This window comes from Aythya marila (genome assembly GCF_965140915.1).
Source record: "Aythya marila genome assembly, chromosome: 3".
Classification (NCBI taxonomy): Eukaryota; Metazoa; Chordata; class Aves; order Anseriformes; family Anatidae; genus Aythya; species Aythya marila.
In genome coordinates this window covers 79,448,762-79,462,734 of record NC_139044.1, presented here as the reverse complement: position 1 = coordinate 79,462,734, position 13,973 = coordinate 79,448,762, and the positions used below count along the sequence as shown (strand labels likewise).

At 44.5% G+C, this 13,973-nt stretch overlaps 1 protein-coding gene across 2 annotated transcripts in view; it reads left to right on the top strand.

The window, feature by feature from the left end:
• The first annotated feature begins 9,977 nt into the window (after positions 1 to 9,977).
• Positions 9,978 to 13,973, top strand: part of ECHDC1 (ethylmalonyl-CoA decarboxylase 1) — a 41,599-nt gene continuing 37,603 nt past the window's right edge. The window contains exon 1 of one of the 2 annotated variants that reach the window (XM_082756826.1): positions 9,978 to 9,991. The gene's annotated coding sequence lies outside the window, so the exon portion shown is untranslated. Of the gene's footprint in view, positions 9,992 to 11,391; positions 11,455 to 13,973 lie in introns of those variants that run through there. The other variant, XM_082756827.1, reaches the window with a different exon arrangement.

Genomic DNA, 13,973 nt, shown 5'->3' with positions numbered 1-13,973 from the left:
TGTAAATAGGTTTGATTGTCTCCTGTCTCGGCCAGGCCAAGCAAGCTCTCTGTGCACAGCACCCCACCAGCCTTCTCCCCCTCCTCCTCCTTTTTATTCTTCTGACACTTACCTTCTGTCTTCACAGTATAAACTTGCCATTGTTATTAATGTCTTGCTCCTTGTTCCTTCCTGGCTTTACTTTATAAGGAAAGAAGAGAAAAGCAGCCCCCTCGAAAAGAAAGAAATGTTATTACTACAAGGGGATGAAAGCTTGACTGCTCATGGGTTGCAGTCTGTATAGATTTGCTGCACTCCCCACATTGCTGTCATGTTCCTGGGAGAATCAGGCAAGGCAGTCAACGTCCTTAGACTACCCACATCACATGGGCTGTAAAACCTGGGAAAGTGTGTCAGGAAGCCCCCAATATATAAGGCAGATGACCATATTACAACAATAAAATCCTTCTCTGGGCTCATTCTGCTTGTAGGTGACAGATACGGATACAGCCCTATGATTCAGTGCATATGGGTGTGAGGCTGGTGCCAAAGAGAAGCTACATGTGCCAGAAACAGTGCTAATAGCTGCTGTATCTGACTGCCTGTGTAGGAAAAAACAGAGGCTTCCTTGGTATGAATGGCTATAAGGTACGTGCAGCTACACATATTGGGCAGACCAAGTCCAGAAAGGAACGTTAGAGCACAGGTCAAAGCAGATGAAATGTCAAAAAGATTAGGAATGTTAGGAGTTAGGAATGAGCTCCCAGAGGAGGGTGGAGGGTATGAACTTCAGCAGCACTGTTCTCAAACGCAGAGAAACACTAGTGTAATGCCTCTAATCCACGCTAGTTCAGCACGTGATCATAAGCCTGTAGCCCAAGACGAGATATACTGAGAGATTTTGGTGGTCCTCATTCCTGGGCCTTGCTTCTCTTGCTGCATTGCTGATTAGCTCTGAAGTTATTATGCCATAAATAAGCAATGCATGCAAACTCATGTATGATCAGAGGGCGATGTAATCTGACAATTTGCATTTGCTTACTGAAGCATTAAGGCCAGCAGAAGCAGCCATCTGGCCAGGTGGGCTCTTACAAAAGCATCTTCATGCCTCAAAACTGAAGCAAAAACAGGCAAACCTTCCTTACTGCAGGAGCCAGGAGAAAAAACAGATGCCATAATCAAGTCAGTTATCAAGAAGGGAAGGGGTAGAGGTGGGGAAAAAAGCCATAAAGCAAATTTCTACTCCAGATGATCTGGCTCTCTTCCCCCTTGTTATGAGCTACTAGGTCCACCCTTGCTGCTGACCTCTTACAGCACCAGCCACGGTGTCAGGGAGCACTGGAGGCTGTGAGCATTTGTTCCTCTACCAGGCTGTGGCATAGCAGCTGCAGGGGCTGGTAGTGGGGATGCCAGCCCCAAATAAACCCCTCCCAGTGAACACCCTTCCCTGTAAAGACAGGGAAGAAGGCGCTTGACCACCAGGATTTCACTGAACCTACAGCACTACAGAAGTACATGCTAACGTGCACTTACCCATACCTCCTCACCCATTTTATAAGCTTCTCTGAATTTCTGGGGTGACATTCTGGGTGCCTGAAAACAAAACTCTTGCAAAGCTGTTGGCCTCTGCTGTAGAAGACATCCTACAGGCTTCTGTTGCCCTGTGCCTCAACCCATTTTTTTCCACCTTTGTCTCGAAGACCTGCATCACATTTAAGGCAGTGCTTTGGACTCCTACTTTGTAGGCAGTTTGGGTGCCAGGTCCCAGGCAGGCTTTTCACCACCTGGCCTTGAGTTGAAGCTAATTCCCTACACAGCACCTTTATGTATGGCCTATATAAAGATTCATTTCTGTTATTTTAGTTTCCTTTTTTTTTAATATATATATATATATAAAGATTTGATGATGCTCCATCCCTATCTCATCCTGTGTTGATGAGGAAACAACAAAGGGAATACTGCACAGCATGCCAGGTCAGAAGCTGCTGAAATATACATGGACACAAATGTTTGATCATATTTGGTAAATAATAACAGTATCCAGTCTTACAAAATGCTTCATAAAGGATGTCTGCCTAGCTGTTCCTCTCTCATTACGCAGAAGGGGAAGGGAGGTGAATGGAAGGGCAGGAGGCTCCTCTAGCCAGCATCTTTACTGATGGGGAATGCTCGCTTGCTCTCAGCCTGACCCCACTGGCAGAGCATCCCTGCTGTCAGGTCACGTAGCTCCTCTGGCTTCTAGCGAAGCTGCTCCCAGACCCTTTCTCAGCGCTGTGAGCATGCACGTCAGCTCCCATCTAAGCAGACCGACCTAGCCAGCCAGTAACGTCTGGCTAAAAAGTGCAGGCGGAAAAACCACACAAATCCTAACCACTTTCTGAAATAGTGGCACGGTGCCTCATCATCACCTCTGTAGGAGCAGAAAAAATAACTGTCTGCATTGAATGCATTACAAATTATGATTTATTTGTTTGATTCAGCAGTTAAAAGCTTGTAAAATTTGTTATTTTACTATATTACTGGGGGGTGGGGGAGAGAAGGGGAATGTTATTTAAATACCAGAAAGACAGAAAGGCATTCTATGAAGACTAACACTTTTTTGTTAATAATTTAAATCCAATTTTATTCACATGTATTTGAAAGGCAATAGAGATAGATGATCAAAGTGATGTAATGATCTTTTCATTGCTTTGTGCCGTTCAGGGTAGGCTGATCATATCTTCAGCAGCATCCCAAAATAAAGCTGTCTGAAGGTACAAGCAGATGATGTGCAACCAATGCAAGCAGGGGCAACCCTGCTGCAATGACACAGATCACATTAATTTAAGCTCAGGCTGACTCCAGCCTGCTAGTTAGCACAGGTTCCCCTAATTACCACTGGTAATCAAGTGATTTGGCTCCCCTGCTAGTTTAGGCCAGCTGGCACTGTGCACCTACCTAGACTGACTTTAGTAAAATATAGATGGACTGCACTGCTAGTGAAAACATAGCACAAATTACGAGGTAACTCAAAGATACTCGTGTGCCTGTGTTATTCAGGTTCAGTGATATTTTGGGTTTAAATTAGCTACTTCCAAAAAGTCAATTAATGGAGATTTCGTATGCTGTTTGTCCAGCTGTTTTCTGTCAACAGGGAGAGATGGGTCAGCGCAGGAAGCATCAGTGGCAGAACAGGAATCATGAAAGGTCTGTTTTGCCTCCAGATCTTTCTGCCTTTGGCTCTAGCTTTGAGTTATGCCACAAGAGCAGTACATTTTAATATTATAAAAAGGGTGATGAGTTAGATTGTTACACGCGTGCAGGATTATGCTTTCATTGGAGGAAAAACGTAGGTGCTGGTTATCTTTGAAGGTTCTAAGAACAGCAGATATGCAAGCTTTTTCTTTTGAAAAACAAACAAACAAAAAATGCACCCCCTCCCGAAAAGCAAAACAACAACAACAAAAAACACTAATGTGTAGGTATGAGTTTATTCCTAAATTAACTTATTCAGAGACTTGATCACAGCCAGAACTAGTTCTTTAACACTATTTTAAAAATCTTCATGGGTAACCATGAAATCTCTGAAGTCAGTCAAAAACTTCTTTTTATCAGTTTCCTCGTCTACCACTGCAGTATTTTTAAATATGCTGTGTTTCCATTCATTGTGGCCTATTACCAGGCAAGCCCTAAGCTGGACAGCATCTCGGCATAAGGCCTAGCAGCCCCAGTGGGGACGGGGTCATAGGAGCAGGCAGGCTGCTCAGCCTCAGGCCAGCTGAGAGCCTGCTTATTTATCTTTTGAAATATCTCAGCTGCAAAAGCGATACACTTACATAACGTGCCCTTCAGACAAATAAAAACACCTCTGCTTTTAAAGAGAAGTGCTCTGCAGCTCCCGCTGCTGCCTAATTCTCACTGCTACAATTTGCTCTTTATCTATAAAATGTGAAGTATAAAAATATGGTAAGCAAACAGAACGATGGCCAGGCAAGAAGGATGAAAACCAATGAAAAAGCAAATGAAAGTAGGGAACAATGCTGCCTTAAAACAACATCCAATTCTGTTCATTTAGCAGCAACCCCAGCATTGCATCCATCATGTTTTTCCTCCGGAGTGGGAAGATTTTGGGAGAAGCAAGTGCTTGCCTTAGCTCTTGCTGCTACCTGAGATAAAGTTACGAGATCTGGCTACTATGTGGATAAAGTCTTCATCACAAATGAGATTATTTATCATTGTTATGCATCTCCAGCCACGTGCCTCAATGTAGTTCATGCAAATGCCATGGCACTGTTGCAAAAGACAAAAATCTTTCACCAGCTCACTCCGTGGTTGCTGGTGGATGGACCTGAGGCATAGGCATGAAACTGCCAACACCTACCATAATTTCATGCTGCAGCTACAGATAAATACTGCAACTGCTCTTTGGAAATCTTTAATGCACTGCAAGGAGAGAGAGCACGAGGTTTGGCAGGCAGGATGGGCCTGATTCAGCAAAGTGCTTGTGTGTCACTGACATCGACTGGACTACTCAGGGTCTTAATTGCCTTGCTGAACCTGGGCCAGAGAGGAAAAAATGTGAAATGGTTAAGCTGCATGACTCTTTGGCCTGGGAAATTTGGACCTTTTATCGATATGATGATTCTCCCTAATGATTCAGGGTGATTTAGAAAAGCTTCAGAGGAAGCCTCACTTTCTGGCCCTGATATAGCAAACATTTTGGTGCCTGTGTAACATTGTTCATGCAGATAGTGCCATTTGCTTGTTAACAGAAAGACGTATGTTAAGTGCCACAATGGGCTGTTTTGCAGGTTAGAGCTGTGTTTTAGTATCTACAGAGTTTTAGCATTCCTACTGAAGTTATACAACTGCTAGAGACATCTGGAGCTAACATTGAAATATTTTCTATCACAATCTGTGTACATGTGAATATTCTTGTGCCAGAATATCTATTTTAAATTCTCTTTAAAAGAAAGTACAATAAATTCAGTGTTACATTTTCTCTTATTTTTTTCTTTAAATAGTAAATAAGCCCCATCAAATAAAAGTTAACAATTCCAATATCAATGCTAAAATAATGTTTTGTTTCATTTGTTTTTTTTTCCTCAGTGGTTAGTGAGAACCCATAAAGGATGGCTGCTTTTGTCCTAATTAATGTCCTCATTTTCAGGAGAGGCTTTTAATTAACAGCTGACATTTAAGCAGCACTACAATGTGCTGTGCAATTATCACCTGGCCTACTTCTATGCAATTCAAAGACTCTTGTAGAAAAAGGTACAATGCCTTTTTTTTTTTTTTTTTTTAGTATGAAATCTTATAGAACACAGTGGCAAGAGACAACTGAGAAAGAGGGAAGAAATAGAGGTGGATCTTCAGAGGGATTTAGGCTGAGCTTTTCTGGTACAATTAACCTGATGCAGTGACTAGCTGCCCCTCAGAGATGCTCACATGGCTCTCAGCTTTTTCTTGGGGCACGTATTTTCTAACCTGTTCCTTCTCCTCAAATTGGCAATACCCTGTCCACCATGGGAGCCAGGTATAAAAACATGACAGAGCTCGTTTGATAGCTCAGCGCTGCTAAAACAGGACAGCCTTCTGCCTGAGGTTTCCTCCTACTTCTTTCCCCTATTTCTGTGTTCCTGAGGGTCACCTGGTAGCAAGCCAGTCTGGTTCTGTTCATTGGCCCTGGGAACAAACCAAACACTAGATGTTGTGCTAAAACAGTTTTCTGCCTGTTGGGTGAGCTCAGCTGGCTCACTGTGCAGTCACCCTCATTCCCAGGAAGGAAGAGAAAGAAGCATGGGACCACCATCCCTCTGTGGGGGTGAGCTGCTAATTCAAGATGTACTGTAAATTAAGCAGTATTGGGAAATAAGCTCTTGTGTAGGAAGGTAAACCCCACACAAGCTTATTTTTGTATGGTATACACTTCATGACAGCAAATTAATGTCCAACAAATGACGGTGCTGGTAAGAGTGAAAGGTGGGACCACACAGCAGGGGCTTGCTGACCCTTTGGCAGCAGCCACACCAGGCCTGTTCTTCTAGTGCTGAGCCATAACCAGACAGAGGTCTTTGCAGAACAAGAACTTGCTTCATCCTGCTTGTTCAAACTGCTCTATACTGCATGTAATAACTTACAGTAGGTATTAATGTTTAAATACATCAATATTTGCTGGGTCACCGAGAGACTGAGCAAACATCAAGCTGTGGCCATGCTGAACCTCTTTCCTTTTCTCTGGCCTAATGGATATTTAATTATGCTACAGCAAGTGAAATAGCTTTTGGCACGAAGGCCTGGGCTGGTCTCCCTTAGCTTCCCTAGAACATGCCAGAGACTGGTGATCAGAGAAACAAGCTCATTTTCTGGGGCAGAAGAGGGCACTCAGCCCTGCTGGGTGATGGTTCCCATGCCACTGTACAACAGGTGGGTACTTCCTTGCAGATGCTTCCTCACCTCTTCTTCCAGCTGTGTCTTGGTGGAGCCAGGTCAGCTCTGCCCACAGGATGGTGACCCTTAAATGGCATGGGTTGACAATGTTGAATCAACACACCATGGTGGGATGGGTATGGAGCTACCCAGAAAGAGCTGAGCCCTTTGTAGACATGCTCAGTGATAGAATCTTAGGTGGGAAGCAGCCCTAGTCTTGAGTGCTGATTGCTTTGGTTCATGAGAGGGACAGGCTGACACACAAGTGACTGATAAGGTTACAGTCCTGAGGTATGCACAGTGACTGTGCTGTTCCCAGCCAGCCCCAGCCCAACGAAATCAAACCAAATTTAACTTGGCATGTGGGGCCGTGTATAGAAAGCTGCAGCAGCTCAGGGGTATTTCAAGTATCTGCAGTGAGGACAGGAGAGACAACTGGGGTGCTAGTCTTGTTAGCCAGTCTGATATGAATTGTCTCTTCCCATGAAGTGAGGCTGTCAAGCACCAATGGGACTTGAGAGCCTCCAGAGTTAGACAGACGCTTGGGGAGGAGAAACAGAGCATCATGATTTTGAGATTTAAATTTGAGAAAGGTTTTAGAAATAGAATGCAGGTACCGAGTCATTTTTGTGGATCTAGTCTCTGGAGTATATGTTAGACCATTGGCCTGTTATTTTTCCAAACAGAGTTGATGACATTTTCATCCCAAAAATTACAGTTAAGAGACTTGTTATGAATTGACCATGGGGTTGTGTGTCAGTTAGTATCTAATAATTCCTAAGATGTAAGCCCCAATCTGTCATTGGTTTGTTCAGTGACTTTGAAAGGAGTTTGTAAAAATAGTACCATGGAGCTTTGTATATATTGGAATTCAATATTTCAGTCTGGCAGCCTTGGATCTGAGAGCGGGGCTTTGTTCTTTTAGCCAGTACACAGCCATCAGCTGTAATGAAGTCGCTTTGGGGTCAGTGATAGGAAACGGGAACATACTCAATAATTCAAGTGATGACCTGGCTCTCCTATGGCAGTACTGGCTTAGCATTACAAGGAGAAAGTGTTATTGAAATCAGTGGGATTGTTTGCATAAATAAGAACAAGAAGCTATTTACAGAATTGTGTGCCTCTCTCTCTCTTTCTTATTGTACATTAAAGCATGCAGGAACTAGTGTCACTGTCCTGCTGGTGGAATTTTCAACACATAAGTAATCAGAGGAGGCTACAATTAGTCTGTTTTCCTCCATTCCTCACTCTGTAGTCTAAATATATCCTTTTCCAATCATCATGTTATACATGGTACAACACAATGACAAGTGAGACAAAGTATGAAACTTAAGGTCAGGTTTGTGCTACTTTCTCTGAGCGCTGCTAGGTGGCAATATGTTCCCTGGAAAACCACGAGCTTCCAACCACCACCACTCTTCTCTGCTTAGGACAGTTAGGACAATGCCTGGACATTGCTTCAACAGAAGAGGATACTGCATTGGAGCAGGACATGCTGAAAGCTGCTTCACTAGTGCAGATTTCTGACTTGGGACTGAGGTTTTACAGTAATAAATACATGACTGAATCCTGCTGGAAGAATCTCTCCTCTGCAAACGAGAGAAAAAAGCCTTTACACTGAAATAAGAGGCAAGCTCACCTCTTGTAATATTTCTATGTATGCTGGGAATGTCATAATAAGGAAAATGAAATTGTCTGTTCTATGAAGATATTGCCATCTGAGACCAGAATATTTCATATTCTTACAGGATCTCTTAACAATAGAAAATTAGAAATATCTGTTCAGAGTGCAAAGATTTTGTTTTTCCAAATGTATGATTAATTGAAATCCTTTGCATGTTCAATCATAATATTTAATCAACAAGACCGACTTTATGCCATTTGTATTGACAGTTACGTTGAAAAACAGTTTTAATAAAGGTGGAGAAGTATTTCCAAGCATATTTTTTTTTTTATTCAGGCTACAAATACTTTAAAGTGAGTCATCTTACATATGTATATTAACAAAGACATAGCAATAAAGAGCAGAAGGCTTTTGCATATTGCTTTGAATACACAAAGCAGCTGTGTATTCAAAGTGATCTGCATTGAAACGAGCATTTATTTTCCTCAGTCTAGTTCCTGGTGGGGCAGCACACGTCCTTCCAGGAGGTAAAACAAATGGCCAGGGGAAAGACAGGACAGGCAGGGCTGTAACAGTGCCATTTCATGCCAGCTCTAAGTTTACATTGAATCTCCAGGATGAGTTACTTTCCATGCATGGACAGCTTGCAGAGTGCTGGTGCCAGTGAGCGGTACCTGATGCTGGGGAGGCAGTGGCCAGGAGCTCTCCTTTCGGTAGCTGCTCACACCTAGAACAACACAAACCAGACACGTGTTAGCGCAGAGTGGGCATTGCTCCTTATGATGGCAGCGCAGGGCCTGTGGCAATAAGCTGCATGAGTGTGGTAGGCAGGCCTGGTGTGGGCAAGGGCTGTGGCCACAGGGGTTGGGACAGCCAAATACACTGACTTAAGTTAAGCCTGGCTGCAGGCAGGGCTCTGGGGGCAGAAGCACGTGTTACGGTGCAAGGTGTCATCCTGGATGGATGGGGACAGGGACACATTAACTTTTTGAATCATAGAATTGTTAAGGTTGGAAAAGACCTTCATGACCATCTGGTCCAACCATCCACCTACCACCAATATCACCCACTAAACCATGTCCCTAAGCACCAGGTCCAACCTTTCCTTGAACATCCCCAGGGACAGTGACTCCACCACCTCTCTGGGCAACCTGTCCAAGTGCCTGACTGCTCTTTCCGAGAAGAAATGTCTCCTCATTTCTAACCTGAACCTCTCCTGGCACAACTTGAAGCCATTCCCTCTGGTCCTATCAGTAGTTACCTGTGAGAAGAGGCTGACCCCCAGCTCCCCACACCTTCCTTTCAGGTAGTTGTAGAGAGCAGTAAGGTCTCCCCTGTGCCTCCTTTTCTCCAGACTGAACAACCCCAGTTCCCTCAGCCGCTCCTCACAGGACTTGTGCTCCAGGCCCTTCTCCAGCTTCATAGCCCTTCTCTGGATAAGATTCCAGGACCTTGATGTCCTTCTTGTAGTGAGGGGCCCAAAGCTGAACACAGTACTCGAGGTGTGGCCACACCAGAGCAGAGTACAGGGGGATGATCACCTACTGCTCCTGCTGGCTGCACTATCCCTGATATGAGCCAGGATGCTGTTGGCCTTCTTGGCCACCTGGGCACACTGCCGGCTCATGTCCAGGGGAGCATCCACCAACACCCCCAGATCCTTTTCCTCTGCACAGCTTTCCAGCCCCTCTGCCCCAAGCCTGTAGCGCTGCACGGTGCTGTTGTGCCAGCACTTAGCCATGCTGAACCTCATCCCACTGGCCTCTGCCCGCCACACCGGCTTGGGCCGAAACTCAGGTTTTTTGGCTGAAAACCCAGCTTCCAGCTGTGCACACTACTACTGGAGGAGACACAACCCAATTACCCTAGCAGCAGCGGTCCCTGGCAGCGCGGTGGTGGTTCCCGGCGGGGCCGCTTTCTCCGCAGCACCGCCCTGCCGGGGGAAGGGGCACAGCTGGAGCCGGGCCGGGCTGCGGGCAGGTCGGTGCCTGCCTCCCCCGGGGGACGGGGAGAGGGACAGGGACGGGGCTGAGCGGGGCTGCGGCGGCGCCTTGGGGCGCAGGGGGGCGCAGGGGCTCGGGGCGGCGGCGGCGGGCAGCACGGGGCCGGGTGCCCGTGTCGGGGCTGTCAGGGCGGCGCGGTCCCGCATAGCGGGCGGCAGGGAGGCTCTGCTGGGGAAGGGGTTTCACCCCTGGGAGCCTGCTTTGCTCGCCACGCAGGGTGGCTGCTGGCTAAAACGTGTGTGTGTGTCCTGCCACAGAGCCGCCCCGCCGTCCTGGTAGTGCCCCGTGTCACTGCAGCGGGCTGGGGGGTGACACCGCTGCTGTCCCCGCTGCTGTTTTTTGGCTACAAAACTTCGCGTCGTTTTCAAGGCGTATCGGGGAAAGTATCATAAGAGGTGACGGCCAGGATAAATTCACCGCTTTGCTTTTTGTGGGTCAGGATTTGGTGACTGGGAGGCAAGCAGTGAGCTGGTTGGGGTCATTTGCGATCCTGTGGGGTGGCGCGTCTGCTCCCCGTAAAGGTGTCCAAAACACACCTAGCGGACAGTGAGCTTTGCATGAACTTAAAGTGATTTTTTTTCATGCTGATATACAAACAGACCTCTTTAGACCAATGCATTAGCAATGAGGTGTCTGTGTGCTTTCTGCAGAAGATAACAGGTTCTTGCTCTCACCCTCTGCTGTGAAACTCGGTTCCTGTGCTCATTGTGGGACCAGAACCAAACGTCATTGGGTAGTGTCGTGTGTATTTATGGAAGGGCTTCTTTTGTCAGCTGTTTTACGTCCTTGAAGGCCGTTATTTTTCACTAGATTTGGGTAACTTTCTGTGTGATTTGTTTACTAAATCTTAAAAATAATTGAAGCATGATTAAAAGGGAAAATAATTGGTTAGGAACAGAGAGAGACGATTTAAATCTAAAATTTAGCACGCAGGGACTAAGCAGAGAACAAATGGTTTAGAAACCACACACCATCCCAAAAAGTGATCTGTTCAGAAACAAAGAAAAAACAAGGAAAAAAAGAGGTAGAAGCTGAAAAGAGAAAAAAACATAAAAGCAACTGTAAAAGAAAAGAGGTGTAAAGGGTAAACCATATTAAAACTAAAATCACTGACAATGTTTTTTTGTAACTTGCAATGTTAAAAATCTTTTTCCAAAACTTATTTCATGGTGTGTGGTTTGAAGCATCTTCAGTTAGTTTATTTGGATGTCTCACATCTTGTTCTCTCAGTTCTGGACAGGTAAACATCGTTTCTAATGCTGAAAAGTGGAGATTGGGAGGCCCAAACTGCTTGTTCTCTGAATATATTATAATGGCTAAAAAAAGTTCTTTCTAATTCTAGGTACTTCTAAAGTCTGATTTTAGAGGAATTGCAAAGCTCTTTAAGGATCTTCACACTGAACTGCAGAGATTATTGATCCTGCCTAATTTGGCTATGATGTAGGTACCAGCAATGATGTACTAAAAGTTTGAACAAGTTTCAGCAGGTTTGAGAGCAAGTTTTGTGCCTCTGATCCCTTGGCCTGCATAAGATCTGCTCACTGCTTTCTTCCAGCTGAAGTAAAGCCAGCTGGAGAGGTGTCTGCCCTCAGGTTGCCTCGGCTGGTAGTTGTTGGAATGGGAAGAACCTGCCAGGTAAGGTGTTTAAGTTTGCCTGGCCATGCATCACTGAAGGAAACAGGACTGATGCATGAAGCAGATGAGATAGGAGATGGAGGGCTCTGTAACCTTCAGGTGAGGGGTGCTGACAAGCAGCTGGCATCAGCGGCCTGCTCAGCCAGTGCTCGGGTGATACCTCCTGCCTTCACCTTTCTTGTGTTGGAATCCAGGGTCTGGGGACTCCTCTTCACTATGAGGCCCATGCCCTTGTTTTGGTTTCTCATCCAGGCTGGCCCTCTTTGCAGTTTCTGAATTCCATCCCCACCTCCAACACCAGAATTTCTTTTTTTTCTTTTCCTCCAACACTCACCAGCCTGCTGTCCCAGGTTTCAGTCAGCTGGTGTTAACGATTATCACTCACTTTCAACCTACCTATTTTGTACAGATGGACTATTTTCATGCTTTGGTTGTGTTTCCCCTTTGCTCTGCTCTTTTGTCTGCTTTCATGCAGACATTGAGGCAGTTGTGCTGGTCCTCAGCGTTGGCTCACCACTTGCCTTCCATTTGGTAGTCAGTCACCCTCACAGAGGGAACCCAGTGCAGCACCCATCAGTCACCCTCACTGTTCCCTAGCACAGATAGATGCCTTTGACAGTGACTGGTAACACACACGCATGGTTAAGCTGTGAATCATCTCACGATCATCATCAGTATACATTTTTCTATCCCTTTCTCCACACCCTGCCTTCACACTTCTGTGCTTGTCACTGAAATTACAGCTGCTGGAGGTCAGTGTCAGGTCAAGTTCCCCAGTGTTTCTTGACCTGTCAGCTGCCTTTAACACATTTGGCAGTATCTTATATTTTTCTTTCTAATTGTTCTTTTATTATGCAATTTGAATATTTTCTTCTCCCTGATATTTTTTAAGGACTTTATAATTTGTCCTTTTTTTTTTTTTTTTTTTTTTTTTTCCTGCTGCACTTTATCTCAGGATACCTTTATCCAAAACCAGAAACTCAGCTGATGTCTCTTTGCAGGTGATGCACAGGTCTATGTCTTCACTTCACACCTGTCACTTCCTGACCCAAAAGAAAGAGCATCCTTATTTCTCTGATATATCACGGCCAGTCATTGTAAGCTGCTTGGTGATAGCATGTCCCTGCATCCTTTCTCCCCCTTTTCTTCTTCCCTGATTTGTGTCAGTAATTCAGACACTATCTTGGAGTTGGAGTTTTCCCTGCTTGCGTATTTTAACTTGTAGATTATTTCTGTGTAGCTGCTCTGTAGCGTAGCTTTTCTTGTTTGAGCATGCAGCTCAAATGTCTGCCTGAGTTCCCAGAATCCAGTTCTCTGGTTTATCTTAGTTTTGACCATCCGGGAGGTTGCTGTGTGTATCCTTTAACCATTGCTCTGGCCAGTCATCTTTATGCTCTCTGGCAATTGCAGCTGGCAATACTGACTAAGGTTGCTGTTTTATACAGTGTGTTTTAAAAGAAAAATTAGGGTTGCAATAGAACAGTGGTTTTTGGCAAGGACAGGTATGCTTGGTTGAAAGTTGGGGCGTATTGTTTTCCCAAGGAATCTGTCTACTAGAGATGGAATATCAATGCTGATATTTTCTCTATTTTATTTTATATTATTTTGAGAACAGAATTCTAACTAGGCAGTTACCAAAAGTGTTCAGAAGGCCTCTGATATATATGCATACACAGAAAATGTATAACTGTCTACATTTACATGTGTATATATGGCACCTTCACATTATGTATCATTCCTTTGATACTGAGCTGTTGACTTCCAACATGTGTCCATGTTAACCCATAATCTTCTAGCCCATGTGAAAGTGTATTAAAAAAAAATCAATTGAGTACCATATGGGATTGAAACTGTTGCTTTATATAAGAGGTACAAAACTTGGGTACTGATGTAACTAAAGATTGGATATCACGAGCTGTACATTCCACATACTATTTGCTTATCTGTTCCTTGCTACCAGCAATACATTAGCAGTTTTCAAAATTCAAAAGATGCAAATTGTCCATATTGTTCATTATTCCTATACTGTCGGAAATCTGGTCATTATAAAAGCTATGCATAAATTCTGTGCGCTACTGATGTTAATGGGTATAGCATGTCAGACTAAGATTTCATTTTAATGTATCTAAATAGACAATTATTTTATGTTAAGCTGAAAATTTTAGTACAATATCTCTTGGCTTGTCCTACAACATTGTGCTGGTTACAGCAACAGCTATCTCTTGCATTCCTTTCACTTGCAGTACAAAAACTCAGTCTCAGTCATGCTGTGGGTTGCTCCATACTTACTGAAATTTTGAGTGTTGTTTGTCAGAGATCAGCAA